General features: G+C 47.6%; 1 protein-coding gene across 1 annotated transcript in view; it reads left to right on the plus strand.

Annotated features, from left to right (window-relative positions):
• Positions 1-8,919, plus strand: part of SLC39A11 (solute carrier family 39 member 11) — a 401,122-nt gene that overhangs the window by 387,742 nt on the left and 4,461 nt on the right. The window lies entirely within an intron of this gene.

Raw genomic sequence — 8,919 nt, forward strand, 5'->3', positions numbered from 1 at the left:
CGGGCCCCTCGGAACGCACAGGCGCCCTACATGTGTATGGGCTGCCCCCCCCCCCTCGATGGTTGCCCTTATGACAAATATTACCACTTGTAAATCTAAGCCGAAATGGCCTCTGGAAATGAAATCGATCTAAGTACTTGATTGTGTTAACCGAGGACACGCCACGTTCGAGCTCCATTCACTTAGAATGGCATCCCTAGGCACCGGGTACAGGAGGTACTGATGGACCTGCGTTGTGTTTTGCGTCTTTTTACAAATACTTGCAACTTCGGTTTTCTTTTCATTGAATGCCATTTGCTCTAAATAAATGGGATGTTTATCTCCACAAACACGTCAAATGACGCCGTAGCACGCAGGGATCCTGACTCTTCCCCCGTCTATGGAGCACATGGAAGGTTTGGATGGAGAGATTCAGTTGTTCTCAGAGTGTGGATGGGGAAAGTTCAGGAGGAAACAGCTGTTCCTGGCCGGTCCGGGCGGATTGGAAACAGAACTGGGGAAGGAGAATGAATAGAAGTCATTGTACGGCACAGTGAACTGTCTGTGGTTTCTCTCTGTCCTTTGTCAGAGAGGTTTCTGCTGGATTAGCCGAACGGCTCAGCTTATCCCGGAGAATGCGCCATTGTTAGGAGGAATACCTGCCGGGAGAGGGGCTAAAGGGGCACTCCACACTGAACGTCACGGTAGAGTTGCCGCTGCAATCTAAGGGTCAGGGGTTACCTAATGCTGGTAACTCAGCTTCTCACCTCTTGTTGCATACTCAGTAGCTGGGGGGGACAAAGAAATGTGACAGTTGTCACTTCCCAACGAAGTAAATTAATCTTTCACACTTGCAGTATCGTGTTTCTAATGCGTTGGTGCGTTTTTTGGTTTTCTGACTCCCTGCATGCAACTGAGACAGGTTATTCAAAAAACGCATCACAGTTGCAGTTGATGCATTTCCTATAGAAATCCATGGGAGGTGCATTTTCTATTTTTGAAACTGGGCACCAAAGATGTGAAAAGTTATATAGGATTTAAAGCAAAATAATTTTATTGCGTATTTGGTGTGCTGTACAGCTGCGTTTAAAGGCTGAAGGCCTATTCTGTGTATGAAGGTAAAAACCTTCCATGTCCTGCTCCTTCCACAGCCCCCCTAATACTCACCCAAGCCCCTCTCGATCCAGCAATGCGCATGGGAGCCTCAACTCTCCCAGGTCTCTCTCTCCTCATTGGCTGAGACAGGCTCGGAAGCCATTTCCTTCCCATTTTTTCACGATGGGAAGGGAACAGCTGAGGACGACACATGTTCGGGTCAGCCGTCAACAAGCAGAACCCCAAACGTGATCGACCGAGTGAGACAAATGCTGGCATGAGATTGGTGACTGACTCTATGGTTGATGGCAGAGGAATTGGGCTTTAGCAAGGACATGGTGCGTACCATCGTCTGCGAAGACTTGGGAAAGCGGAAAATCTGTTCCCAGTTTGTGCCGCACAAGCTGACAGATGAGCAGAAAGCAAACCGGGAGGAGATTTCATCACCACGTGTGATCAGGATCCATCCTTTCTGCCAACCGCCATCACAGGGGATGAGACCCGGTGCTACCAATTCCATCCGGAATCCAAGCGGCAAACGATGGAATGGCGTTCACCGTCTTCCCCGCAACCCAAAAGAGTCTCCTGCAAAAGTCCAAGGTCAAGACAATGTTAATCGCCTTCTTCGGCAACGATGGCATCATCCATAAGTTCTTGCGGGTCAAACTGCGAGCGCCGCATTCTACGAGGAAGTTTTGAAATAGTTGCTACAACGGTTTCCAGAAGCTTTATGAACGTTGCCAGAAGGGTGTTGGTGAAGGATGGCGATTATTTTGAAGGCCAATAAAACAAAATGGATGGAAACCTCCTGGAGATTTCATTACTGTGTGACCAAGATGCATCCTTTCTGCCAACCGTTGTCACAGGGGATGAGACCCGGTGCTACCAGTTCCATTCAAGATCCAAGTGGCAATCGATGGAATGGCGTTCACTGTCTTCCCCCGGTACCCAAAAAGATTCTCCTGCAAAAGTCCAAGATCAAGGCCATCTTGATCGCCTTCTTCGGCAACGATGGCATCATCCATAAGGAGTTTGTTCCTGCTGGTCAAACTGTAAACGCCACATTCTTTAAGGGAGTTTTGAAACAGTTGCTACGACAGTTTCCAGAAGCTTTAGGCTACGTTCACATGTTGGCGTAGTGGATCGCAGGCAGAATCAGATGTTGCCGCGATTTCCACCTGCCGAATTGCGGTAACATCGTGCAAACAAAATCGCGGGTCGCATGACGCCCCAAAGAAGCTCTTGTACCTTTTTTGGGCGTCATGCGACCCGCAATTTTGTTTGCGCGATGTTACCGCGATTCGGCAGGCGGAAATCGCGGCAACATCGCACAGAGTTTGGGGTGCCATTGCAAATCAACGGCAACGCACAGGCGTCCCACGATTTGCAATGATTTCCAGACGTAGCCTTATGGACGTTGCCAGAAGTGTGTTGGTGAAGGATGGCGATTATTTTGTAGGCCAATAAAGGTAATTTGTTTGTATCTTCTGTTTTGTTTGTGTTCTGATACCAATTACTGGAGTTTTTGGACACAACTCGTGTAACGTTGAGCAGCTAGCTGCAGCCGCCGAGCCCCTACACTCCAGTGACAGGTGGTTCATAGCGAACATTGTGAAATCGCTATATCCAGAATTAGATAAAGACGGGATTTTCAGATGATTGGCAACAGGGATTTGTTTTCTTGACCACTTTCCACCCAGCCTATAACAAGATGACGGCTGGGTGGTCCTCTCGTTGATCCGGGTGGACATCCTATAATGTCCTGGATCGCGGTGTCAAATGACTGATCAGTGTACCGGGTCGCTTCTGGTACCATGTGACCGTTGTAAACAGTGGATGGCTTCCTTTCATGCCATCCATTGTGTACAAGGACAATCACAGCTCATCTGTACCTGATTTGCTCTGGCCAATCACAGCTAATCAAAACAAACTGGATGAATCCCTTTTATTCAGTAAAATGCTTGCTTATAGCAATGTAATGCACTGCTATAAGCAATCAATGTGTAAAGAAAAAAAAAATCCTTAACTTTAGTAGAGTAGTACAGTGTTACTATGGTAACATTATATTAACCTGGGCATAGTTTGTAAAAAACAGAAAAAAAGATTTAATAAGAAATACAAAAATTGACTTGAAAAAAAAAATCAAATCTCTTCTTCACCACAGGGAGGAGACATAGAGCACAGAGGGCAAAAACAAATTTGCAGATTGAAATGTAAAATTTCCTAGAGAGGGTCTGGCTCGACAAGAGGTCATGTGATCAGTGCCACAGCAGGGGACATGTAAGGGATGGTGACAACCCTCCAGTGTTATTTCAGATGAGGTAGGGATTTTTAAATCTCGACAGCTGTGCCATGCCATGCATTGCATGCAGTAGAGACGTATTTCAGAAGCCTGCTATCATGGTAATGTTACTAAACCACCACAGCAGGCAACTTGTCATAAGCTGCGAAGTTTCCCCTCCTACATCTTTCTGTCAGTACAGCTGTCCATCGCAGTCATGTGATCATAGAGGGTGGGCGTAGTCTGTGTATTAAGGATCCCAATGAGTTCTAAAAGTAATCAGAACCACTGAGTGACTCTTGCAGGAGCTCATTTGCACTACCATGCGTAACAGTTACACTTTACAGCAACATTTTGCTGTAAGAAGACCCCCACCCCTGTACCTATTAAGAGTTGACCCCCAGACTTATGAAACTTAGGGTCCACAGCCACCGCCCCTTACACTTTTCCATTCCCAAAAGCTATAGAAGCCAGGCTCCTGCTGAATCTGATTTTGTCACAGTCCTGTGTGGTTCCGCCCACACAGCCACATCATTCATTCACAGTTGTGAATGAAGAAAATACAAGTCCCATCTTCCACCATGACCAAGGGACTGTAGTTCTCAATGGAGCACAAGCGCCATGATGTCACTTTACTTGTAGTCCATTAATTCTTCCTTCGTCTTCAAAACTGAAGGCCTGTACTTCACTATGCACCTAAGCAACAGGATTAGTCTGCAGGAGCCAAAGCATTGCATCCACGTCCACAGCCAAAAGTGCTTACATTGGGCATCAGAACTGGAGCACGGAGCACTGGAAGAAGGTGTCCTGGTCTGAGGAATTCCAGAATGGTTTGAGGAACACAATGACAAATTTGAGATGTTGACATGGTCTCTAAGGGCTCCAGATCTCAATCCAATCGAGCATCTGTGGGATGTGCTGAGAGAACAAGTTGGATCCAAGGAGGCCCCACCTCCCAACTTACAAGACTTAAAGGATCTGCTACTGATGGCTTGGTGCCAGATACCACAGCATACCTTCAGAGGTCTAGTGGAGGCCATGCCTTAGCCTGGTCTGATGAGTTCAAGAATGTTTTGAGGAACAGCAACTCCAAAACTGAAGCTCGTTTGGGATGTTCTTGGTCTGCAGTGGCCAGGACCAAACCTGGTCAAAGAAAGGAAAACTGGGGCATGGGCGGCCAAGGCTCATTTAAAGAGGTGGGGAGAGAAGGCTCATTCATGGAGGTGGAGAAGGAAGGCTCATTGATGGAGGTGGGGAGGGAAGGCTCATTGATGGAGGTGGGAAGGTAAAGCTCATTGATGGAGGTGGGAAGGGAAGGCTCATTGATGGAGGTGGGGGGTGAAGGCTCATTGTTGGAGGCGGGGAGGGAAGGCCTCATTGGTGGAAGTGGGGAGGGAAGGCTTCATTGGTGGAAGTGGGGAGGGAAGGCTCATTGATGGAAGTGGCGAGGGAAGGCTCATTGATGGAAGTGGCGAGGGAAGGCTCATTGATGGAAGTGGGGAGGGAAGGCTCATTGATGGAAGTGCAGAGGAAAGGCTCATTGATGGAAGTGCAGAGGGAAGACTCATTGTTGGAGGTGGAGAGGGAAGGCTCATCGATGAAGGTTGGGAGGGGGCTGGCCCATATAGTGGAATCCAATAGAAGAGCTACTGGAGCTCAAATTTCTGAATGTTGGCTCTGATAGAAAGGTATCAGAACACACAGAGCATTGCAGTTTGTGGTGTATGGGGTTGTGTAGCCGCAGACCGGTCAGGGTGCCTGCGCTAACCCCTGTCCAAAGCCAAAATCCTTTACAATGGGCACCTGAGCATCAGAACTGGACCACGGAGCAATGGAAGAAAGTGGCCTGGTCTAAAGAATTCAAGAATGGTTTGAGGAACACAACGATGAGTTTGAGGTGTTGACTTAGCGTCCAGATACTCTAGACCTCAATCCAATCAAGCATCTGTGAAAAACAAGTCCGGTCCATGGAGGCCCCAATTCCCAGCTTACAGGACTTAAAGGATCTGCTACTGAAGGCTTGGTGCCAGATACCACAGCATACCTTTTACAGGTCTAGTGGAGTCCATGCCTGGATGGGTTATGGTGGCTGTTCATAATGTTATGGATGATTGGTAGATATTGTAATGAGACTCTCAGCATTCATGTGTTCAGTGCATATAGCTGGTGTGAATGACTCCTTAAACCCCACTTTCGTTGGAAAAAAACATTCCCCTCTGGGTGATCTTTGTACATTGCAAGGATTTTACCAAACTTTGTTGCAGATTCCGACCTTTTGTTATTCTTAAGAAATCATTGTTTGTTCCTCTGTGTTGAGTGGGTCTAATTGGAGTGGTTTCATAATTATCTATCAGCTGTGGCAGCTGCAGGGCTCTAATGAGGAAAGCTGCTGGGCTTGCATCCCTTTAGACGTGTTCCTATTGGGAGTATCTCACCAAAAATTACACTTTTGTTGCAGGGGATGCCAGAAATATGACTTGTATCTTAGTGCAGACTTCTGGGAAAATTGGTGAGCCAATTTTGGTGGGGGTGTGGTCAGTATACATTCTGTGTACAGAACAGCTTACAGGCGGCCATATTGCATCGCAGTTTCAGAAAATTACAACAGCTGCAGATTGAAAAGGAAAGGTCATTTTTTAATAACATTCAAATACAATATGATTTGTGCGCAATTTTATACGCTATATTGTTTTTTCTTTATTTACAATTTTTTCCCCACGAACGTGGAGTTACCCTTTAACCACTTAAGGACCGCCCACCGCAGATATACTGCGGCAGGCTGGCCCTCCTGCCCCCACTCGGCATCGAGGACTCCGATGCACGAGTCAGGCGGCTCCGATTGCCGCCAGCCATATGCGATCGCTCCCCTCTGAGAGAGAAGAACGGTCAGCTGATGTAAACACAGCTGGCCGTTCTTCTCTCTGGAATGATCACAGAGTGCCTGTGATCCTTCTATATAGGATCACAGGTCTCTGTGATCATTTCAAAAGACCAACCCCCCACAGTTAGAATCACCCCCTAGGCTCACATTTAACCCCTGATCACCCACTGGTTAACCCCTTCCCTGCCAATGGCATTATTACAGTAACAGTGCATATTTTTAGCACTGATTACTGTAGTAATGTCACTGGTCCTCCAAAAAGTGTCAAAAATGTCAGAGGTCCAATCTGTCCGCCGCAATGTCGCAGTCCCGCAAAAAATCGCAGATCGCCGCCATTACTAGTAAAAAAAAAAAACAATAAAAATATTGTTTTTTTTTTTTTTCAGAATTGTCGCTATTTTTTGTTTATAGCGCAAAAAAAAAAAAAAAATCACACAGGTGATCAAATACCACCAAAAGAAAGCTCTGTGTGTGGGGAAAAAAAGGACATCAATTTTATTTAGGTACAGCGTCGCATGACCGCGCAATTGTCCGTTAAAGTAACGCAGTGCCGAATCGCAAAAAATTGGCCTGGTCATTAAAGCGGTTGTAAACCTAAAAAAAAAAAAAACCCAGCAAGACAAAGGCATAATGAGCTAGTATGCATCGCATACTAGCTCATTATGAATTACTTACCTTAGAACGAAGCCCCGACACGGACCCCCAGACACCGCTGTGGGAGCTGACATGATCCCTCTGTGTCTCTTCCGGGTTCGGCGGCTCCGGCGCTGTGATTGGCCAGAGCCGCGATGACGTCACACCCGCGCATGCGCGCGGGAGTCATTTTCCGGCAAGCTCCCGGCAAGGAAAGCTGAAGGTCCACCGGACCTTCAGAGCGCATGCGCCGCTCGCGTAAGCGTCTGCATGCAGTGCAAATATCTCCTAAACCGTGCCGGTTTAGGAGATATTAATTGTACCTACAGGTAAGCCTTATTATAGGCTTACCTGTAGTTAAAAGTGGAAAAAAGTGGGATACTACCGCTTTAAGGGGGAAAATTTTCCAGTCCAGAAGTGGTTAAGGGGTGCCAATCCACCACCACACATTTTAACGGACGTGCAGCTTTTTTTGTTGCAATGCAACTCATTGGATGACGCGGGTGGTTCTCACCTGTGCACTGCGTTCTTCTATAACAGGAGTGTGTTGCGCGGCGCCGTCTTGGCACATTGGGGTGAAATTCTAAATAAATGTTATTGCAATGCACCGTACTGCGTTTTGCATTTTACCGCAACCCAATAATGTGAATGAGCCCCGGAGAGTCCCGGCCTGTTGAACTCCACAGCAGTAGATTAGGAGCAGGTAAATCTGAACCCGAGCCGCCTTTCCTCTCTGCGGACTGACTCGTCTCCCAAACAAACACGGCCCTGTGCACGCAGCAGAGCGGATATTATGGTAACCGTTTGCCCCGAGCGTCGGACCGCTGCTTTCCTGTGGCAGGAGGTGGCACCGGGGGGGCAGCGGGTGAGAGCCGGTGCATGTTGTGTTAGTTCAGGTGATGGGAAGCGAGCCGACCTTTCAGGAGGAGAGAGAGAGCGATTGTGAGCGGAACCCCCCCCCCGTGTTATTTCAGATGTGAGAGAAAAGACGGGATATTCGGATTCCTGCCCCGAATAACAGGCTCATTGTGCAGGCGGCCGGTGGAGAGCCGCACACCCCCGAGCTATAATCAGCGCTAGGACCAAATAATTAACCCCTTTGATGGGAAGGAACGGTGGGCCGTTGTGAAAGTGGAGGCTGGTCGGGGTTAATTGCCATGCACTTTGTGTGACACGGCACCCGCGCCGTCTTCAACACCGCTCGTGGTGGGATTGGGCGCCCCGGGATTTCAGGACGACGAGCTGCAAGCATTCATTCCAATAAAAGTAAGCCTGCGTCTGCAAATGTTTTACTCAATGTTGCATTTATTTTCAACTTTTCTTTGAACTCTCTCTCAAAAAAAAAAACTAATTTTCAGTTGGGAATCTGTCTTCAATTTTTTTTTAAACAAAATCTTAGCCATTTTTTGCTCCGATCTGTTTTAGCATAATTTATAAGAGCCCCCTCCATGCAAACTAGAAATTGTCCATTGAACGTGTGGCACGTTATCTAGCATACTATGGTGGGTGTGAATGACCCCCTTGCCAGTACTATATACAGTACTTCACCTGTGGTTACAACTGGGCTCTAATGTCGTCTTCATCGATCGATTTTTCAGACTTTTTTTTCCTTCTTTCATTCACATATGAGGTTGAGGGGGGCATTAAAACCTTGCCGTGTTTTTATCACCCCCAACCGCTACTCCCTTTAGCTGCAGAGGTGTAAACATGCTGCAGCAGAAATGCTTTGCTTCACACCTGCAACAGGAATTGTATCCCCCCCGTAGCCCAATACAACCCATTCAAGTGATTGGAGCCGCTCTGCAAGTGCCCCGTGACCGTGTGCAACACGCGCATTTGTGGCGCATTAGTATAGGGACCAAGGGATTAACGCACCTCCCCACCACCTGTCACATGCTCTCTGAAGAGCAATCCCAACCTGGTTCATTCATCCAGGAGCATCGCAAGCTCTTTAGGCTTCTTTCACATGGATGACCGGGGGGCAATAAGAACAGGCAGCTGAGCTGCGTTTTTACTGCCCATCTACCAGGGCCGGGTGGGCAGGAGGGGT

This window comes from Pelophylax lessonae (genome assembly GCF_965119305.1).
Source record: "Pelophylax lessonae genome assembly, chromosome: 11".
NCBI lineage: Eukaryota > Metazoa > Chordata > Amphibia > Anura > Ranidae > Pelophylax > Pelophylax lessonae.